We start from the raw sequence: 21,505 nt of genomic DNA, 5'->3' as shown, positions 1-21,505 counted from the left end.
GTCAAATAGTGTATTCTTGTCCCAAAAGTTTGTATATTTGGCTTTATCAAACACTAGATTACTATGGTCATTTACTACTGTATATTGTGTACCTAATTTATTCCACTGATCCACCACTATATTTCTTGGCCAGTACCAGATTATTTTGATGATTACTCCTTTGTGATAGTTTAAGATCCAGTTCTACTAGGCCACCTTCCTTCACTTTTTTTTCATTTATTCTCTTGATACTCTTGACCTTTTGTTCTTCCAGATGAAATTTGACACTATTTTTTCTAGCTCTATAAAATGATTCTTTAATAGTTTGGTTGGCATGATAATAAATAAGTAAATTAATTTAAGTAGAATTGTCATTTTCATTGTATTGGGTTGGCCTACTCAAGCACAATTAATATTTCTCCAGTTGTTTAGATATGATTTTATTTGTGTGAAAAGTGTTTTGTAATTTTATTCATATGGTTCCTGGGTTTGTCTTTGCAGGTAGATTCCCAAGCATTTTATATTGTTTACAGCTATTTTAAATGAAATTTCTCTTTCTATCTCTTGCTGCTGGGTTTTGCTGGTAATATAGAGAAATGCTGATGATTTATATGGGTTTATTTCATACACTGCAAATTTGTTAAAGCTCTTAATTATTTCAAGTAGTTTTTTAGTTGATTCTCTAGAATTCTCTAAGTATACCATCATATCATCTGCAAAGAGTGATAGTTTTATTTCCTCATGGCCTATTCTAATTCCTTCCTACCACAACAAAAATATATTTGTTTAATGATCCTTTGCTTATTAATACCAAGTGAGGCAAAGAGTGGAGAGAGGCATTCTTACTAAAAGTAGTCACGACTATCATGCAGGAGATCCAGGACAGAGCTGAAATTGAGGAGGGAGTCACTGCAGAAAATAAGATTCTCTAGCTTCTGCTATCTGTTGATAACAGTGCATTGATTATATCCAGCCCCAGAATAAGCATTCTGAAGATTCTGGCTTAAATATTCATATAGAAAACTCCAAGTCAATGAAGAATACCTATTATCTAGACTATGGTAGGTAGCTGAATAAATAACCTGTAGCTCTAGTAGAGAAGTATGTGTGTATATTTGAGTACTTTCAAGAACATGGACTGTCACTGTAACTACAACTCAATGTATTTTCAAGTTCCATAACTGCTGAAGCAGCTGGTCATATTTGCTTAACACTTTATCCTTTCTGTCTTCATATCATCAGATCATGTACAACTAATTTTTAGCCTTTTTTAACACTCTTCTTTTCTCTCTCAAACTCAGAAACTCCTTTGGTGGATTCAGAAATGTCTACTGAACAGAACTCTCTGATATGATGTCTGTTTCAACAGTCATCTACGTATATTTTTTCTAAAAGGAAATGCTTACACTATTTTGAATGGTGTTACTGTTATGGTAAAGGAATATATGAGTATGGGAATATATAAGTATAATATATCCTCAAAGTTAAAGAATGCATACTTTAGAATTATGAATGATATGTTTTAGAGATAGTTAACTATAGCTCTGAAGATACCAGTACTGTGTGTGCACGCACATGTGCACACGCGCGTGTGTATGTGTACAGACTAGCTAGCTAGTTAATCCTGAACAGATACAGCAAATAGATGATGAACTGGGTCCAGAACTGAATAGGAGGGGAGCAGGCTAGATTGTCTTTGGGAAGTACAAAGTTTTATTAATGACTTCAAGCTTCTCCTAGAAACAAAGTTATACTTCTTTAATATCAATAATCCTTAGGTATCATATAGGTACTATAAGTCATAGAAAGATGCAATCACTGAAGAATTTAAACAGGATAATTCAAAGAGCAAAGGATAGGCAGATGGTGGGTAAAAGCAGGTTTCAAAGCATTACAAAGAAGGAATTAAAAGGATAATTTTATAAAGAATATTATCAAAGAGACATATAAAGGAAAAATAAAATGAGTTGGTCACATGACAAGAGTGGGGGACAACTGATGGATGTTCTCCATGTTGACTAGCTTCTTCATAATGTCGAGAAAATAAGGAAAGTTCCTAGCAAACAAGGTAGATTCTTTGTGGCAAAATTTATTGGGAGGATGTAGACAACAGTCATACAGGATGGACAAGCATTAGAGGAAAGAATCTGATGATATTACAGATTTATATATCTAGTTATCTAAGATGAGGAACTGAGGTTCCCAGGGATTAACCAAAACCTGTGGTAAACTAGTGAACTAGTGCTACTCATACTCATACACATACTGCTCACACTGAATATAAAATATACTGAACATAAAATCCAGGCATTTAAGCTAAAGTCCCTAAAACTAAAGTCCCCAATTTGCAAATGGGAACATTGTTTTGCACCTGGCACTGGGTCACTGCTACAAAACTCGGCTTATCCATCAAAGGCCTAACTATTCAGCCATACAGGTATATAGTCTCTTATATGAATATGATGAATCCATCAAAAAACACAGGTTAGGAAAAAGATTCACACAGATCACTGTTGAAACAGACATATCAGAGAGCTCTGTTCAAGACATATTTCTGAATGTACCAAGGGGGCTTCTAATTTTGAGAAAATAGGGGAAGAACGTTTGGAAGGGTTAAAAATTAGCTGTCCATGAGCTAATGATATGAAGGCAGAAGGAATAGAATGTTAAGCAAAGATCACCTGCTCCAGTAACTATGGGACCTGAAAATACATTGAGTTGTGGTTACTGAGTCACCCACATAAAATGAATTAAGAGACTTAGTTAGCTTTATTCAGGTCCCATAAACTGGATATGGGACCAAAACATGTGGTGTGTTCAATTCCCTGAGACTTGTAATGAACAACGTGTGCGTGACAGGAAGACGTCTCCTTTCCTGTTCTGCTTCCTTTTGTCCCGTATGTAAATGGACCTCACTGAAAAAGTAGAAATGAATATGTGACTTTCCCCTGCTTTAATAATGCTCACCTTGAAATACCCACTCCATAAATGCTAATATTCTGACTTCCAAACTTATTATTCCACTACTCGCTCAAGAGTTACCTCTAAATTGCCAAATCGAGTGGGCTTTTCACATTCCTCATCCTTCTTGACCCCCCTGAAGCATCTGTTATGGTATATTTTGACACTATTTAGCATTCTCTCCACCTGGAAACTTTCTTCTCTGAACTTTCATGATACCTCTCTCTCTTCTGTTCTTCTACAGGTTTCTTCTCAGGCTCCTATACTTGTTCATAATTCATTTCATGCCCCCTAACTGCAAGTGGAACCCAGTCTTAGACCTTCTTCTAATCTCTCTCTCTATGTCCTCAATTGGTGACCTCATTATTGTCTCCATAAAGATGACTTTCAAACCTATATATCCAGCCCTAAACTGTCTCCTCAGCTTGAGTCAAAATGAATTTTCCACAGACATCCCAAACTCAATATATATGAAAGAAAACTTATCTTTCTTCCCAAATAGCCCCTTGTCAAACTTCTCTATTTCTTCAGAGATATCAACATTCTTTTATTATCCTAAGTTCTACCTCAGTATCATTTTTAGCTCCTTATTCTCCCTCACCCCACAGAACCAATTATTGCTAAATCTGATCATTTCTATTTCCATGACCTCTCTTGAATCTGTCCTTTTCTCTTTGCTCACACAACCATCCCCTTAGTTCAACATTTTAGCACCTTTAGATTGGACTATTTGCAATATCCTTCTAAATGGTTTTCCTGTCATAAGTCTTTGCTCTCTCCAATTTATCTTCCAAACAGCTAAGTGATTCACCTCTTAGAGAAAATATTACCTTCTCTTTTTAGTTTGTTGATTGATTAATAGGAATGTACTCTTGATTCTAAGAACTCAAATGCCATGCCTGAGCCATGGCCAGTATTTTCTAACATATAAGTGTGTGTATATAGATAGTGTATATATGTATATAGGAGCTGACTGCTGCTACATAGATACATACATACATGTATGTGGCTATGGTTGGCTGTTATACTTCATTCTCGAAGAAGACCAAAATGACATCATTACGCTAGAGTCAATTACATTTTGTCAGACTGTGGCTGATCAGACCAGTATCAGCTCGGAATGCTTTATCACAGTTCAGGCACAAAGAGTCCATGTGAACCTTTGGGGTGGACTGTCTAAATCTGTGCATCTCACATTTCTTTTGAGTAACTTCAAATCTGCATTGCTCATAGATCATAGCACCTTCTCTGATAAGGGCATGCTATACTGGGCAGTCCTGTGCCAGTGTCTCCTGTGTCACATAATCAATTCCAAAGTTCTTAAGAGAGACTTTGAGAGTGTCCTTGTATCACTTTTTCTGACCACCGTGTGAGTGTATGTCCTGTGTGAGTTCAAGTATGTATGTATGTATGTAAGTAACTGAGGGGTCTCAAACCTGTCGGTGAATTAGGAAGGAAACTAATTGAAGCATGTGAAGATTTGCCCTGATGGAATGGGTGGATGAGAATAATTTGTTTAATGGCCATGAAGGTAGCTGAAGCTGGCACTGTGCAATGCTTAGACATCAAAGACATTAAACTAATCCACTGCATCTTGAAACATCACCAGTCATTTTGACTCTGTCCTGCCACTGGACAGAGAAGTGAGTAAGGCTAAAGACTGGAGGAGACAGTAAGGCTAAAGAGTGGAGGAGACAGTGAGGCTGAAGACTTGATACAACTCTGCCTCACTTAAATCCAATTTATGCATGAATCAAAAGACATACCATGTACACAGTATGCATATAGCAGCATCCAGGCTCTATAGCTGAGCCTCTTATACATTAAATGGATCCCCATCTCCCCACTAAAAATTCAAGGGACAATGTGGAAGGGAGTACAAAGCCCTAAATTTGTCCTCAGAAAATTAGCCAATAGTCATGGCTGGTAGATAAAAGACTACATCTAGAACAGAATTTGACCAATTTAGATAAGAAGCATCCCTTCATCTTCTAAGAATTATCTTATTGTACTCCTACTGATGTATAAGGCTCTTCAAAGATGTGCTCATTGGGGATCACCAAATGGAAGGTGACCTCTGGGTAAGTATGTAAAGTTTCTTGTCAAAACTTTGACAAGAAAACCACTGGATCTCTAAGACAAGTGAGGTTTAATAAGTTCACTGGTCTATGGAGATTCATATTCTCTGGAAGTGACTTTCCAAACTAAGATGGAAACATACTTTGTAGATGTGTATCAGGGATGTTATTACTGAAACACTTCCATCTACAAAAAAATTTTTCTTTCAAAGCAGTCATCCATCTGGTACTTGTAATAGCCACAAAATTAACTAACAAAAAGAAATGAAAAGAACACAACACACTGCTATTAATGGAGCTCCACGCATGTCACTCCCCACACAGTTTACTAAAAATGGACTTATCCAAATTTGAGTGTCTCCACACAAATGTCTGTGCCTTTCAATACATAGAGATGAGGTCTTGATGTTTTCCTTAAAACTGCAAAAACACTTGTTCTGCAATTCCCTCTTTTTACAGCAACATTCTAGGAATTTTCAGCAACAATTTATGTTGACTAAGCACCTACTCTATGGTACACAAGTAGGCACTGCATAGGTCTAACAAGTATGAGAAGTTATGGTCCCAACTTTACAAAAATTACAATAAAATATTCTTAAAGATCTGATAGTTGCTTTTCTCCGTGACTGTGAGAATAGCTTACTAAGGAAGGATTCTTCTGATATCCTATTCATTAGGACCTAGCAGGCAAAATAACACCAAAAAATCAAGAAAGGTAAAAGTTTTGTCTCACTGAAGCTGCACGTAGGTGTAGATATTTTCATACTCAGGAACAAGATAAGATGCTAACAAATCAACTGTCTTTTCTATGTATGAAAAAGTTATCTGGATCCATTTTGATGTCAAAAGGGAAAAAAATAGCCTGAATTTATAGATTACCTGGGAATGGTTATATAAAAATGTAATTTACCACACAGACAGAGTAAATGCTGCCACTTCCAAATAGCTTGGGAACAAAGTAATTCTATACAATTGAATACTTGGGGTAAATAAGAGGAAATCAAAATACACATAAAGTATTTTTTCTTACCTTCTAAGCTGCCTTCCTTCTCTGACAGTCAAAGTCCCCAGTGGAACAGTTAACTCAGCCTCCCTAGTAGGCAAAGGTAAGCAATGAATGAGCATGGGATAGATCAGCAATTGGGTCTTCCATGTAAGTAAACAGTAATGATCAAGCTTACCTAGTGTACTACTTGGCAATGGCACACAAGGCCAGGAGTTATCACAGCTAAATGTGCAGAGTTTCTAAGACGGATTAAGACAGACAGTTTGCTAATGCTCAAGCCTGACGGGGACTGTGTGCATAGCAAGAAACACACACCTCCATGAATATTAAGTTTACCATTCTTCCAGGAGATGGAAAACCAAAGAAATCTATCATAGAGTTAATTTTAGAAGAGAGAACTATGACAAAGTAGAGGCATCAGCTGAGGTGCAGAGGGCAGAGATTGAAAGGAGTAGTTTTAAAGGTAAAAAAAATCCATTCAAAATCACTATATCAGAGGCCCAGAATAAATGCGTGCTGAGAATCAAAAACATCAGGCATTGTGGGAAAAGAGGGTGCATGGCTAACCAATAAATAAAATAAAAGAGTTATCTCATGGGGAGACTTATCTTTCCAAAGGAAGATTACATAAAGAAGAACAGGAGAAATGAGGCAAATAAGGCAGAAACTAGAAATTCAGTACACCAAAAAATAATTCAAGGAAAATTCAATGCAGTTCAAGAGACTATAAAGCCAAAAAAGACATTCTTACCTTACATTAAAGGGGAACATACCAGCTACAGAATCTAGTAAATCATTTAATGATTATTGATACAAATGGTAAACCTAAGATTAAAAGGAGATAGAAGTAAGATTGCATTGATTTTGATTGCCTTTACTTATGGAAATGTCTATCCCTAATTGTCTTCTGACGTATATGAGACAGACACAAGCTATGAGATGCTAAATAAAAGAGTGACAGATACACAGGGTTTCTTAGACTTGACAAACTCAGTATAGATCAGTCATTGGATAAAATTAGATAGCATCTGCCTTAAGAGTTTTAAAGAGTAAAACTGGAGAACTGTTGGTCAAAGTCTATATAACCTGGCATTATTAATATTACACTTCTGTTAGAAGAATGACAGATTTTTTAGCATGACTTAGTCGATATGAAGAGCTCCAGAAGAGATCATAGGAACTAAAAATTTGTGAGTCTTGCTTCCAAATTAGTAGGCTGATGGGATATGTAATGGGCACTGAATTCCTAAACAAAAACTTACTGATAGAAAGGCAATGTTTTGCTGCAAGGAAAAAAAATGCTCAACTAATAACATCTTGGAGTTCTTTGAGAGGATTTTGAATATGTTGGGTACCCAGTACATATTATTTAGACTACAAACAACTAAGTTTAAGACCAAAACCACAGGAACAACAATAATAACAACACCAAAAAAAAACCCAAAAAACTAAAGCACAGTAATGAGATAGGAAATAAGAGACAGTTTGGGAGGTGGTTAGAGACATAGCCTCTTAGTCAAGAAGAACTGGTTCAAGTCCTACCTTGGACAAATATTGACTGGGAGACCCTGGGCAAGTCACTTTACTTTCTGCTACCCTAGATAACCTCTGTAATACAAACTGTAAGAAAGTGCTGACCTTCACTGGTCAAGAAAATTTCCTTACCAGGAGTTTCCCAACCTAATAATCATATACCAATGTTTTAATCAAGATTTTTCTATTCTATAATCTAAAGAATATTTTTAAAAAGACACTGGAAAAGGTATACCTTTGGCAAGAAGCAAGGGCAATTGCCCATAAAGTTACGAATTAGGTATACACTTAAATTCTCCTTTCTTGATGATATTTGAATGTATCATTGAAATAATGGGGAATAGACCCTGTACTACTAGAATTCATTATTTCAAGAGTTAGTATAGACTAACAAGGTTCAGACTCAAGAAATGTTTAAATTGTTAGATGACAGATCCATAACATGCTATTAAAGGAAACCAGGAATGGGGGGGGGGGGGGGGAAAGAGAGGAAAAGAATGGTTTTTTTTTTGTTATAGAGAATCGTATCTTCTGCAAAATAATTCCTTATTATAGTTAGAGAGAAAAAAATTGTACTGAATAAATAAGAGGAAAGTTACTGAGTTACCTCACTGACCTCAGTCTGTATACATATGTCTACAGACATTAACATTTATATTGGGTTCTGTGTTAAAACTGTATTTCATTCTGATCTTCCTGACCATCCCCTCTCTCCCCCAACCAGTATAGTAACTTAGCTTATAAATAGCCAGTATAAAGTGGCAATAGCATAAAGTAAGATTGCAAAGGGAAACCTAGAAGTCACATACAAATGATCCAAAGATCAAAGGGGCATAATTTCCAAACTGCATCGTCTATCAAAAAAAAAACCAAACAATTTCTGATAATATGTGCTGAATCAGGGGAAAGCTCAACTTTGCTACCAATGTCTTTTGGGTCCTATATGTAAATCTCAGAGAAATTCTAGACCTCCTTCAGTAAAGACCAGAAGATTATCAAATGATGATGAAATTTTGAGATGATGTAGACATGTTAACTTTAAAGTTTTATTGACAACATTGAAAATTTTCATCCATATAAAAAGAGACAGGTCTTTTTATTAGTTCATTGGGTTTAGCCCCAAACTCTTGGGTAAATAGTTCCAAATCTGACGAAACTGAGTAGTTCTTGTGACTTTCCTTTTCTATTCAAACCAGTTACCACATAGAATCAAAACCCCAAAGGAGTTAACAGAAAATCATGATGAACACAAACTGGCAAATATGTGATATAGTTGTCACAAGACCTCTTTTGCTGGTTCAATGCTATACAGGCCTTGGATTTGATTAGTATTTCATTGTTTCTTTTTCAATTTTTTTTGTAAAACCCTAAGTTTATTCCTTGTGACTTTGTTTTGGAAGAACTCTATGTTCCTTTTTTTAATTAGTTTCAAGGAAACACATTAATATTATTTTTTATACCATTCCAAACCTCTAATAAGACTAATTCGTACTTTTAAGTTCATTCTAACTGCTTTGGACAATTTATGCATTACCAAAAAGTGATATTTGAACTATGCTTAAAACTCTGAATGATAAAAATTGGGAAAGAGGCAAAAAAAATTTAATCTCCTACTATTTAAAAAATAAGATGCCATCAGTGAAATCATTTTAGCATATTTTATTTTTTCCTCAAGAAATTTAAAAGTATGTTGATTTTAAACAGTCATAAAGTCTCAGTTATTTCTCTATTATTGATATGATTTTATACTTCACATTTAACTTTTATCCAAAAACTAAATTATAGGTTAAATAAAATGCTACTGGAAACAGGTCAGGTGTTTATAAGATTAAAATGAATTCATTCTGCAAAATCAATCCATTAATCAATCAATACACAAGCACTTTTTAAGTGTTTCCTATGTGCAAGGCACTGTGCTATATCCTGACAGGGATATAAATACAAATATAAAACCGTCCTTATCCTCATGGTTCTTTTCAGTGAAACCATATGTGTATATACATATATATATATATATATACATATATGTAAATATAATGTTCAGACTAGGTAATGAGAGAAGGTGAGACTGAATCATGAAGGCTGGACTTGAGCTTTGTAAGCAGTTAAGGATTCTAAAGAAAGATAGTTAGGAAGAAATGTACATGGAAATATGTATATACCTTTGTCTATGCAAAGGCAGCAAGATGGGACATGGAATATCATGAGTGAGGAACAGTGAGAAAGGCTGACTTGGACAAAAGAGTCTGTGTTGGAGAATAGTGTGTAACAAGCCTGGACTCTTGCAATAGTTCATTTGAGAAGTGATGAAGACCTGAATTAGTGGTGGTTAATAAGCAGAGAAAAGGGAATGGATGAGAGAGAGGATGTGGGGACAGAAACAATAATATTTAGCAACTAAATACAATTTGAAATGAAGAAGAGGGATGAGTTAAGGTCAACACCAACATATTGAGCTTGTGAAATGGGATGTCTTCTCCACAAAATGGTGAAGAGAGGGGATAAGATTGTGAACAAAGATAAGGAGATTTGTTTTGGCTTTACTGAATTCAGGAGACTCCTATGGGAAATACACTGTAAAACATCCAATAGACAAACTCTGACACCAGAGTTCAGGAAAGAGTCTATGGCTTGTTCTATAGAGTTGAGATTCTTATGTCTGCTTTGGGGCCACACTTGAACTTAAAGGGCAGGACATGGCCTACAATTTATTATAAAGGACTGGGTGGCCAGAGAGGAGAAGGAAGCATGAAAAAAACCCAAAGAGGAAAGATTATCTAGGAAGGTCAAATATTGTAGAATGATCAAGGCTAAGAAAAGGTCATTGGTTTTGGCAGTTAAGAAATCACTGGTAACTTCGGAGACAGCATTCCAACTGAGTGATCATGTTGAAGCCAGATTGAAAAATGTTAGGCAACACAATGTCAGAGGAGGCAATAAGCTACATAGGAACAATTTTATGCACAGGTAGTAAATAACATGACAATGATAAAAAAAAACACTGCTGGAGTTCAAGGGCAAGTTCTGTTTATTACAGCCTATCTGATTTATATCTTAGACGATCAAGGCAAGGGATGTTATGGTGGGGCTTGATTATAAAGGAATAATGACAGAAGATCACATATTTAGAGCTAAAACAGACCTTAGAGGTTGTGAAGCTCAAATTTCTCACTTTATGAGGCCCAGGGACATTCTATGACTTAAACAGGATTATTTATCCAGTAAGTATTTGAGACTCCAAGTCCAGCATTCTCTCCACTGTACCACCCAGCCCTCTATGTACTGGAAAACAACCTGGGTTAGTAGTCCATCATGTCAGGTATAGCTACAGAGCAAGCCAGAGAATCCATACATAAAGATGCTAATACATACATTGCTAATGTTTCAGTTTCAATGGTATTTGGGAGTTTGTTTGTGTAAACTCATATACACCATCCATAGTTGCTACAAATCCAGCAGAAGCCTCACCAGCTCTGATTTGGCTGTTGTACATCTCCTAGGCAGACATCCGATCTATGGTTATGCTACTGTTCTTAAGAATTTGATTCTAATCAGTGCATTTGCCAGCATTCCAAAAATTAATTTTTTAATTAAGAAATCTACATATAGCACTGAAAATTGAAAGGAAGTCAATAATTAATTCTAAGACATGTTCTAAGTCAATCTTTCACATAAATTTTTTTTTAAAGCAAAATGGAGGTAAGTGGGATGTGGTTCTGTTGGAAATCCTGGAATAACTGTAATTGTTTTAGGTGATAAATCTTTACAAAAAAAAGGGAAAAGGAAAAAAAGCGGGATCCATTTCTGTTTTTAAAAATTCACCGTGTCTGCAACAGAGCAACTAATGACAACCTTCCCGTTATCCTCACTTAGGAGGAAACCCTATAATAAGAGCTTCCCAAAATGTCAAATAATACTTGTCTCATAACAGGGCTTCTTTGTTCATTCACCATGTCTCTTTTGATATGCAGAGATAATAAAAGTTCATGTAAAACTAAAGGTAATATAGAGTAGAAGCCAACACTAATTCTGTATAAATATGTCTGATTAATAAGAGTGCCATTGTTATGGTTATTTCGTAATGTCACGATTGTTACAAGAACAGAGGATAGAAGTACTCCTACTCTCACTCTTTTTGTTCATCCGCTGTCATCCAAGAAGTTTGGGAATTTTTGTAGCGGGGGGAAGCAGAGGGTGGGTTCATGTCCCTCAATTACTCTTACTGAATTAGCTTAGCACAGAAGCTATAAAACTCGTTTGTTTCAAAGTCCATATTAAATTAAGGTTTAAGTTCTAAAATTAAAACCTACATTCAAAGAAATGTATAGATATACATTCATTTCACATGCTTAACCAATCATCTTACATGATTTAATAGGAATAATAGGAAAAAATTAGCATGGCAAGACTTAGCTGATCAGGAGCCCAAAAGGAAAGCAAAAATGTCAACAGACAGAAATTGTAAATGTGCAGTTAGATCCTAAGGTCCAAAACTGATGCAAACTGGACCACTGATGATGAACATGATGTGGATCATGGAGGGAGAAATGCAAATTATGATTGGTAAGCCTGAATTGTCATTCCTCTGCTTTTCTCTTTAAATTCTTATTTCCCCAGATCCTTCCTCCCCCCTCTGGGCAGCAGTACAATATAAAAAGTTAACAGTCGATCTTAAATTTAGCTGACATTTTTATCTCCTTCACAACATACCCTTCAGATTGCACCCAAGAAGGAAATTATTAAATAGTAGCAGGAGACTAGTTAGCACACCCTAGCCACTGAGCAAAACCCAGCAATACCCCTTCCTATTAAGAAATAAAACAACACTTAAGCAGTCATTATCATCAATTTCAGAAAGAAAGGAGGATATTAATGACTGGGGGGAAAAAAGTAAAAACGTCTGTTTCCTGTTCCTCCCTCTATCCTCCCCTCCAACCATCCTGTGTTAGTTTAAGGGAGCTAAATATGAAAGACTGTACTCTGTGGCCTCACAGACTCTCCTGTGAAGCCGCCCTCATCCATGCTCCCATGATTCATCCTACATGTTGTCATCATAATTAGCCACAGCACCATTTTGTTTGCCCTAGCATCTCTCACAGTTAACTTACCTTTTTCTTTCTCTTTTTTAACAATTAGTTTACATATTTTACATTTCTCAATCCCTACTATGCTTTATTTATGAATACAGTCCTTCTTGATGGTAATTTTAATGGGAAAGAGATAGTAATTAATGTTCCCATTTGCTAGGTTAATCCCTTTCCCCTCTCTCCACAGAGAAGTTAAAGGTAAGTAACAGCTTACAGTCAATATTAGGTTTAATTATGCTTAATGAGACTTACTGTCTCTGTTTACTAACTGCACTTAGGTGTGTAGCTCCTATATGAGTTTTCCCTTAGCCTCATTCTGGTATGTTAATAGTGCCACTGTGTACTGTAGACACACCATTTTAATCTATAAAGCTGTTCCTAGGGAACAAAGCAAGCCAGCCACCTGTTTAAATGGAGAAGGCATGAAACCAGTGAAACCTTCAAACTTTCTTTCTGGAAAGGGAGTTGGAGTTATTATTTTGGTGGTGCTTTCTACACCAGACTCACTCACAGGGAGAAGTGAAATGAGTCAAAGAGGGAAATACAAAGTATCAATAACATCAAGGAAGGAAGGGAAATTGTGGGCCACTCAACCAGCAGTGGTTATTCTACAGTGGTTGCTGGAATAAAAGGGACATGTGCAAGTTAGGTGTTTGTGTAATGGGAACTAACTTTAAACTAAAAGACCATCAATCTTCTCTTTTTAAATATTTAGTTTCAAAAACTGTGGGTTAAGTATGGAACAGTACTTAAGATTTTTTTCATTAATGCACACATAAAAATAAGCACTTGCTTACCAGAAATCTGGGAGTGAGGCTAAAATGAAGCTAGCATTTGCACCTATCTAGCTGTGGGAAGTGGAGAAGGGGAAGAGGGGCAGATTAATTCTAAAGTCATGAATTCATAAAAAATATTTTGATTACTCTGCTTCAATATAATTGGTTTCCTTTATAATATTCATTTAAAAACATTATTCTAAGAAGAGATTCATAAGTTTCATCAGATTACCAAAAGGGTCCAGGTCACCACTGCCCCCCAAAAAGTTAACAATCCCAGGCCACTGGTAACAAATTCTAATTTGGAGGTGTCTAGGGCTGTACATAATAGGTGATACTAAGCAAAAGTATCCGTATACCTGGCTCTGATCTTCTTTTCCATTTCCAGCTTGATTTTAATAAAAAAAAATAGTTTGTGGGTGAACTCTGCTAGTAATAACAATATTAATAATTATTATTATCATAACAGCAGTGTTGTTGTTCAGTCACTTCAGTCACATCCATCTGCTTGTGACCCCACGTGAGGTTCTCTTAGCAATGATACAGGAGTGGTTCATCTTCTCCAGATCATTTTATAGAAGAAACTGAGGCAAACAGAATTACTTGCTCAGGGTCACACAGATAGTAAGTGCCTGAGGCCACATTTGAACTCAGGTCTTCCTTACTCCTCTAGACTCTGCGCTCTATTTCCTAGATGACCTAATAGTCACAAATAGGACTAGAAAAACATAGGAATTATCAATAAATGCAGGTTGAGTCAATCAAATTTTTCTTTTGTGCTACCCTGAATATTTGTCTCATGATTTATGAGAATTATTTTCAAGGCTACTATTGTATATCCTGGAAGCCCAGTTACTCTACACAACTATTTTTGCCATGAGTTTAATGTAGTGAATTAATGGAAATTATTCTGAAATTAGGCTAGTAGTGATTCTATGGCCTAGCACATTCTGAGAAGTCTGTAAAAGATTGAATGAGCTTTGTCAAATAAATGTGAAGTTTGTTTAGACTTACTTCCAGGATTTTTTCTGCTCAGTGAGAATTTTGCATTTGGTTAGTATACTCTAACCATATTTTTACTTTTGGAAAAAAACTCAGGAGCAAACATTTCTCCCTCTATGAAACACTAACGAATGTGTTTAAAAAGAAAACTGTTTAATTCAAACTATCTTCTTAATCAGTACAGCACTTTCTACTGTTTAGACACTCTCTCAATAGGTATTTGTTAGAGATCGTAAAAGCATTACCATTTGTAAATTATGATCTCAGTTCTGAAAGGGTCAAAATCTAAATATAATTTTAGTGACCACAGAAATTAAACAAAAAAAATGGTGTCATTGCAAAAATCATGGTTGATTCCACATAAGCAGAAATGTTAGGAAATTCAAATCATGGCACCCTTAGTAATCAGCACAGATTCACTACATGAATCTTCAGATTGACTTCCAAACACTAGCGCACACACACACACACACACACACACACACACACACACGGACTCTGTCTGTCTCTCTCTTTATACATGTATACAGAATACCTCAGGAAAGGGTGCTAGTATGTATCACTTTCCCTACATTTCTTTACCTTCTGAAAGGAAAGATAGGGATAGAAGTCTAGGCCAGATAACAGTTAAGGGTTATGGATGGATTGAATGAGAACTTACCAAATTTATCTATGGAAGTCTACCTAATTAATTGTCTAATGAAATGTGCTTTCCTCTAAGATGGAATCTAATTTAAGCTGAGACCTTTCCTTTGAACATTATTCCTAGATTAGAAAAGTATATTTTTAGTGAGTTATTGAAATTTCAAACTAAATGAGCATGACAATGTAAATCAAATCATTTTGAATTTTAACATTAGCGATGTGGCTATCCTGAAATGTTGATCAGACTTCATAAAAAAAGATAAGCTAGAAACATAGGCATCTACTCAATCCTAATATACTAAAAACTTAACTTTTTTATAAACAAATTTTCTCTGTTATAAATTATTCATTCCTACATAGGCCTTCTTCATCCATTGGCTTCTTTCTCATCCTTTCTACAATTCAGACACTTGTCCTACTGACATTAGAGTTGAGCTGAGAAGTGCTGTGGGATAGGCATGGAAGGAGATAGAAAAGTGTGCAAATTCCTTAGCATGAAATTGACTCTCTTCCAAAGTAAAATCAAATATAGACCACCTTCTTAATATCTATTGGTGGCACAGTGGAGTGCTGGAATTGGAGTCAGGAAAATGTGAGGTTCAAATCCTGCCACGTAACATATCACTAAAGGTTTCTTCGCCTCAGTTTCCTCACCTCTAACAATAGCACCTACTTCATGGAATTGTTGTGAGGATCAAATGAGATGGTCCATATAAATACAACTCTTTGCAAACTTTTAAAAGCTGCATAAATGCTGGTTATTATTATCATCCAACTTTTTGTCCCCTCTAACTGATGATCACGTTCGATTTTACCTGTGTATGTTGGCAGAATGATCTAGACCAGGGATCTCAAATCTATGGGTTGGACCTGGCTGCTCACAGCACCTCAAAGATCCCTGCCCCCAAGGCATACTGTGTGGCCCTTTGTCTCTTTGTTCAGGGAATACCATCTGTAACTTGAGTAATAAGGCTTTATGAACTAAACACTAGTTGTGCAAATAGACGAATTTTATAAACTCAAAACAAACATGAAATTTGAGTTTAAAATGACTGATTGATCTAGAGCACAGATCAATGTGTTCTGAACCATGTACTTAATCTGGCCTAGGACTTCACAGGGTCCCTGACCTCAGCTTGGAGCTTGTAGACCCATTAAAAGCAGAAATCCAGAAGAGCTGGTGCAGTGCTGCAGATGGAACGGCCTCTTTGGAAAGAAGTGGAGGGGCTACAAAGACTCCCAAAGCTAATCTCTGGGCACTGTGCAGCCCTAGCAGAGGTTATTGGCACTACCTGGGGAAACAACTGGCAACTATTAAACTGTACTAAGTATAAATTAATATCTGGGCATCTAGGTGGTACAGTGGATAGAGCACTGGGCCTGCCTGGAGTCAGGAAGATCTGAGTTCAAATCCAGCCTCAAACATTTATTAGCTGTTTCGCCCTGGGAAAGTCACTTAGCCCTATTTGCCTCAGTTTCCTCATCTATAAAATGAGCTGGAGAAGAAAATGACAAATCACTCCAATATATTTGCCAACAAAACCCCAAATGAGGTCAAAAAGAGTCAGACAGGCCTGAAACAACATAAATTAATATGAAAAGAGGAAAGAAATGACTTCTTCCTTTAATAAAACACTTCAAATAAAATATCTTTAGTTATGAAAAAAGCATAGTTTGGAGTCAGAAGGCCAGGGTTCAAATCTTAGCTCTGCTCCCTAAGACCTATATGACCTTGGAAAAAGTCACTCACTCTCTACGGGACTCAGTTTTCTCATCTACAGAATGATTAGGCTGAGTAAATGATCCCTAAAGACCTTTTAGCGCTAAGTCCTATGCTCCTATGAAACCAGTAAAAAAAATAGAATTTAATAGAATAATTTTGTTAAAGTGAACAGAAGACACAGAAATTAATTACTCATTAAGAACAGTGTAGTAAGTAGTAAAGTCGGAAAGACCGGGTTCCAAATCCTGCCTTAGACACTTACCAGCTAGGTGCCCTCAATTTCCTTACTTGTTAAATGTGGGAACTGTCAAAATCCTCTAGGGCCCTTTCCAAGTTTCTATCTATGATCCTATACATAGTATAAGATTCAAATTATTCCATGATGAAATCACAAACTGCAAATATTTACATGTCTTCATGCATGTATGGATTCATATTCCAATAAAACCATGTGACCATGTAGTTCACTATTTAAACACTAAAAGAAACACAAGTATATTTATTTTAGTGAGTAAATATACTGAAAACAAAACCATACTGACACACATAGACACACTGTTAATATAAAAGATGTATTTTCTGCCCTATGGTGATTACAGACCAGTTAAGAGATTTGGATCAAAAGGGAAGATAATACAAATAAAAGATACTGAAGAACATAGTGAAAAGAACCAGCCTCTAAAGATTCACTCAAGCTGAGGTTAAGAAAACAGAAAGCCTGGTATGGTAGGAAGAGAATTGCATTAGGAATTCAGGGCTGCTGCAATTAATTTCTTTGGTCTGCCATTCAGGGACCTCCCTGACCTATCACTACCCAACCACTTCTTAGACTAGTCACCTCTAGGATGCATAACTTGCATAGCTCATGCTTTCCCCCCATGCATGTGTCATTCCTGTTACATGGTATGCTGTTGCTCCACCTACAAATCATTTTTGTACATACGTACATAGGTACGTATGAATGTATGTATGTATATGTGTATGCATATATATCTATATCTATATGATATATCTATATCTATCTATACATGTATATATACATATATATATACAGATTTTGTTATCACCCATCTGTGTTGAAATCCTACCATGCTTACCCCATGAAGCCTGGCCCTGATCAATTCATATTGGAACTTATTTTTCTTTCCTAATCCCTTTGTATATCACTTATTAAACCTATATATCTATTTTTTTTATTTTATTTATATAAGAGATCTGTGATTCCAAGAATGCAAATATTCTTTCAACAATATATAGATCCCAAATCAAGTCAAATCAGCAAATATTTATTAAACATTTTCTATGCAGTAGGCACTGTGCTAAGCACTGGATACACAAAGAAAGCAGCAAACAGTCCCTGTTCTCAATCTAAAGGGGGAGAAAATGTGCCAACCCATCCATGTGTGCTGATCCTTTACAACTTTTACTGGTGTCCTCCTGTAGGCTGGTCACTGGAGTCCCATCCAATGTGCTCTTTGTCTTTTCTTGAAAAGCCAAGAATATAAATGGAACTGTGACATAAAGATAAAAATGCTGGCCAGGAGTTTATACATTGTCAGCCAAGATAGTGTACACATACAAGTATTTGCAGAATAAATACGTTAAGTATAAGGTAGCGAAGTGCAATTTAGTTAGTGAAAGTGGACACTAGTAGTTGAGTTGATCATGCAACAACTGTGACTGTGAACTGAGTCTTGAAGGATTCTCCAAGGCATAGGGGAGAGGGGGAGAGTGCCTTCTAAGGTCCATGTGAGATATTCAATGCAAAAGCAAAGGCACAAGAGACCTGAGTGCCTCATGTGAGGAAATGAGAGAAGGCCAGTTTGGGCTGTACTATAGATCTGCCCTCAAGAGAACATTCTGGTAGTCGTGGAGGGGATAGAAGGGAGAGGGAAGAAACTAGAAGCACCAACTAGGATGTTATCCCCTCTTCCTGTTATGCGAGCAAGCTGGCTGTCTTCTTTTTCAATCATACATTTCATTGCCTTTACACTGCTTCTTTTAAAATGGTATCTTGTTTGTAACATGTTATGGTCTGTTCAAACTCACCATATGCCTCTCCATTATCTATTAGTTGATCCTCAATTTCCATTCTTTGGAGACTGTAATATTCTATGACTTACAAACATTCAATATTACCAGAAGAATATTGGCATTAAAACGAACAGCCTTTGTTTTAAGAATGATATCCTGTTTGTGGATGGTGTTTTCCCCTCAGAATGTTGAGGTCAGGACTTTTTCATTCTTTGGAAGTGTATCCCCAGCACCTAGCACATAGTGGGTGTTAAAAAAATTGTTGATTGATTAAGAAATGCTTGTTAATTGATTAATTGTGCTGATTGTATCAAACTCTGTCACACTGAAGAGCCTCCTAAATGGTCTAACCATCTACACAGGAAAAACTAAGTGAATGAAGAATATCCACAACAGATGAGTGGTCCCTAAACATTTTCGATCACGTATTGCTATCATTTGGAGGGGGGAGGTTTTTTGTGCATATACATAGTACTGTGATACTAATTTTGTATATCATAAAACTTACACAGAAATAGACATTTTAAAAAGAGAAGGAAGACAAAATGTTATTTGATTCTAGAGTTTACTGAATGGAGAGATTATGTGTTCAGATCTATACATTAAGAAGTTTGGTAGCTAAGGGGAGAAGAGATTGGAGAGGAGAGCAACTAGTGGCAGGGGGATCCAATAAGAGGCTATTGCAATAGTTAGGCAAGAGGCAGTGAACTAAGGTGTGAATAGAAAGAAGGGTACAGATGGAAGAGAGGTAGTGGAGGTAGAAACAATATTTGGCAACTGATTGGATATGTGGGAGTAAGGGTCAAGGAGGACCTGAAGTCAGTGACAGGATGCCTGCAGGATGATGGTGCTCTTGATAATAATAAGGAAGACTGGAAGAGGGGTGGGCTTTGGCAGAGTCCAGTGATGCAGACTCATAAATCATAAAAGTCTGCCCATCCTGGGCTACTTACTCACTTTTTTTCCAATGAAATTGAGAAGAGGGTGGTGGTGGTAGGAAGTACTCTTTCTTACTGGCCATTTCTCTGAGGGGCAAAGTGTTGGTTCCCATAGTAGCTGACAAATTATTTGGAAAGGGAGAGAGGGATTCTGCTGCCCAGCTACTTCAGGTTCCTGGGTAGAGGCCAGGTTGTAATCACACTGATAGGCCAACAGTCAATATAACTACAGGAGACTAGCAATAGGAGGAGCATAGTGGGGGATCACTGAGCAAATGCTAGGCAAAAAAGGATGGTATATGTTCTTCCATGTTTAGTGCAATGCTTGGTATGTGGTAGGCATTTAATAAATGCTTGTTGACTTAATGTACCTTAGGGATATCAGCAACCATTATCATCATCATTAGTATCACAAATGGAAGATATTATTATAGTAATAAACATAGGTTGCAATTATGCAGAATAGCTATTTCAAACAATGGAACTGAGATTACATAAAAGATGGTGGAAAGTCTAGACATGGGAAAGGAAGATAAAACATGAAAGATGTGCATGGTACAATAGGAGAAAATAACAAGAAGTCATAAGAAAAACATCTGAAGGGAAATGTTAAATATATGTTCTATTTAGTGTAACAAAAAATTTTAAGTAGAATGGCATGTGTTATTCTACTTCAATAAAGCTATAGGGAAATTGAGAAGCAAAGTGGCAAAATATATGGAGAAGCAGCATTGGAATCTGGAAAATATGGGTTTAATTTTTGCCATAGAGACACTTTAATCATATGACTCTAGGTAAGTCACTTAATTTTTCAGTGACGGAGTAATTCCCTAAGGTTGTAAATTACAGCTGAGTTGATGAACTGCATCTGTCAAGGGAATTCCCCATACTATTGCTGTTCAGTCACTTCAGTCATGTCCAACTCTTTTTGATCACATTTGAGGTTTTCTTTTTTTTTTTTAATTAAATTTATTTATTTAACTTTTAACATTCATTTTCACAAAATTTTGGGTTACAAATTTTCTCCCCTTTTTTCCCCTCCCCCCCCAAATACCAAGCATTCTAATTGCCCCTATGACCAATCTGCTCTCTCTTCTATCATCCCTCTCTGCCCTTGTCTCCTTCTTCTCTTTTGTCCTGTAGGGCCAGATAGCTTTCTATACCCCTTTACCTGTATTTCTTATTTCCTAGTGGCAAGAACATTACTCGACAGTAGATCCTAACACTTTGAGTTCCAACTTCTTTACCTCCCTCCCTCTCCACCCCTTCCCTTTGGAAGGCAAGCAATTCAATACAGGCCAAATCTGTGTAGTTTTGCAAATGACTTCCATAATAGTTGTGTTGTATAAGACTAACTATATTTCCCTCCATCCTATCCTATCCCCCATTACTTCTATTCTCTTTTGATCCTATCCCTCCCCATGAGTGTCGACCTCAAATTGCACCCTCCTCCCCATGCCCTCCCTTCTATCATCCCCCCCACCCTGCTTATCCCCTTGTCCCCCACTTTCCTGTATTGTAAGATAGGTTTTCATACCAAAATGAGTGTGCATTTTATTCTTTCCTTTAGTGGAATGTGATGAGTAGACTTCATGTTTTTCTCTCACCTCCCCTCTTTATCCCTCCACTAATGAGTCTTTTGCTTGCCTCTTTTATGAGAGATGATTTGCCCCATTCAATTTCTCCCTTTCTCCTCCCAATATATTTCTCTCTCACTGCTTGATTTCATTTTTTTTAAGATAT

General features: G+C 36.5%; 1 protein-coding gene across 42 annotated transcripts in view; it reads right to left on the bottom strand.

The window, feature by feature from the left end:
- ZBTB20 (zinc finger and BTB domain containing 20) overlaps positions 1-21,505 on the bottom strand; it is a 1,002,935-nt gene that overhangs the window by 764,293 nt on the left and 217,137 nt on the right. For 26 of the 42 annotated variants that reach the window (XM_072616772.1, XM_072616737.1, XM_072616740.1 and 23 more), the window contains one exon: positions 6,049-6,111. The exons of 14 other annotated variants lie outside the window; for them this stretch is intronic. The gene's annotated coding sequence lies outside the window, so the exon portion shown is untranslated. Of the gene's footprint in view, positions 1-6,048; positions 6,112-6,775; positions 20,781-21,505 lie in introns of those variants that run through there. 2 more of the 42 variants (XM_072616771.1, XM_072616758.1) reach the window with 1 other exon arrangement.

Source organism: Notamacropus eugenii, chromosome 5 (assembly GCF_028372415.1).
Source record: "Notamacropus eugenii isolate mMacEug1 chromosome 5, mMacEug1.pri_v2, whole genome shotgun sequence".
Classification (NCBI taxonomy): Eukaryota; Metazoa; Chordata; class Mammalia; order Diprotodontia; family Macropodidae; genus Notamacropus; species Notamacropus eugenii.
The sequence above is the reverse complement of the archived record's forward strand: the minus strand, read 5'-3'. Positions and strand labels throughout refer to the sequence as shown.